This window comes from Cupressus sempervirens, chromosome 3, assembly GCF_028749045.1.
Source record: "Cupressus sempervirens isolate cs-2001-9-10 chromosome 3, ASM2874904v1, whole genome shotgun sequence".
NCBI classification, from domain to species: domain Eukaryota; kingdom Viridiplantae; phylum Streptophyta; class Pinopsida; order Cupressales; family Cupressaceae; genus Cupressus; species Cupressus sempervirens.
This window is the reverse complement of record NC_143120.1, coordinates 1,062,772,261-1,062,773,553: the sequence shown is the minus strand read 5'-3', so window position 1 is coordinate 1,062,773,553 and position 1,293 is coordinate 1,062,772,261. Positions and strand designations below refer to the sequence as shown.

At 37.8% G+C, this 1,293-nt stretch overlaps 1 pseudogene; it reads left to right on the top strand.

The window, feature by feature from the left end:
• Positions 1–371: 371 nt before the first annotated feature.
• Positions 372–1,073, top strand: LOC149570402 (eukaryotic translation initiation factor 3 subunit C pseudogene; annotated as a pseudogene).
• The last annotated feature ends 220 nt before the right edge of the window (positions 1,074–1,293 follow it).

Sequence of the window (1,293 nt, the reverse complement as noted above, 5' to 3'; positions counted from 1 at the left end):
TGATGTTGACTAGAAGCAGTGTACTATATGTAGAATAGTAGAGGTCCCTATCACGATGAGCTATTCAAGTTATTGTTGGTTCTTCTAATGGTTCTTTGTGCTAGTCCTGATCCAAGAGACATACACAAGACTATTGGTACCCTAGAATATGGTGCCAAGGCCAAGTGAATTGTCCATTGCTCCAGCTCCCCTTTGAAAGAAAAAAATATTGTCTCAAGGAATTGATTCTACAGTTTTGGGAGCACACATTGTGGTAATGAATGATTACATTTCAAAGCTTCAAGTTGATAATAAATTAAAGAAGGTAGAGGACAGCCGAAAATAATTGGAGAAGCAATTGGTAGCATGTAGAGGAGTCTCCATGGAGGCAAATGCCTTACCACATGCATATCAATCTTGAATTACTTAAAGTTGTTGATATGATTTGGGCGATGCTTCAAGATGTGCCAAATATGGCTGCAAATGCACATGATGTTAGAAGAAAGGTGATAAATAAGACATTTCAGCATATACTAGAAATAAATGAGAAGCAAACATTCACTAGTCCTCTTGAGAATGTTTGTGATCATGTTATGGTTGTAGCCCAAGCATTGAGTAAGGGTGATTGGGAAAAAGCATACAAAGTCATTGAAAGTCTTGATGCTTGGAAGCTTATTTGAGAAAGGGATTGTGTACTAGATATGTTGAAGTTAAAAATCCATGAAGAAGCTTTGAGAACCTACCTATTCATGTATTCCTCATGTTATGGTTCCCTCAACTTAGATCAGCTTACAACCATATCTAAGCTTTCTGAAGCACAAGTACATAGCATTGTGAGTAAGATGATGATTGTAGAAGAACTTCATGTGAGCTAGGACCAGCCAACAAGGTGCATTGATACTCATAATGTGGAGCCTACCAGATTACAAGCTTTGGCAATACAATTTGTAGAGAAATTGGCAGTTCTCATTGATAGTAATGAGAGAGCTTTTGATGCTCGAACAAAATGTGGAGTATGTAGAGGAAGAAGCACTATGGAAAAAACAAGGTGTAGAGTAGAGAAAAAATTAAAGAGCATAATCCTACATTCATAGTGTGGGCATTGTTCTTAATGTATAAATACAATTGTGCACAATGACTAAGTGTCTTCAAGACACACTTCTTTTAGAAGTCTCAACCATGTGCGTGGGCCCAACCACTGATAGCTGGAGGCAATAGGTAATATTTTGAATGAACATGGAGACAAAATTGTGATGTTAGCATGATTAGGCGGCACTAGAAAAGTTGCAAAACTTGGCAAGGCACTATCTCACC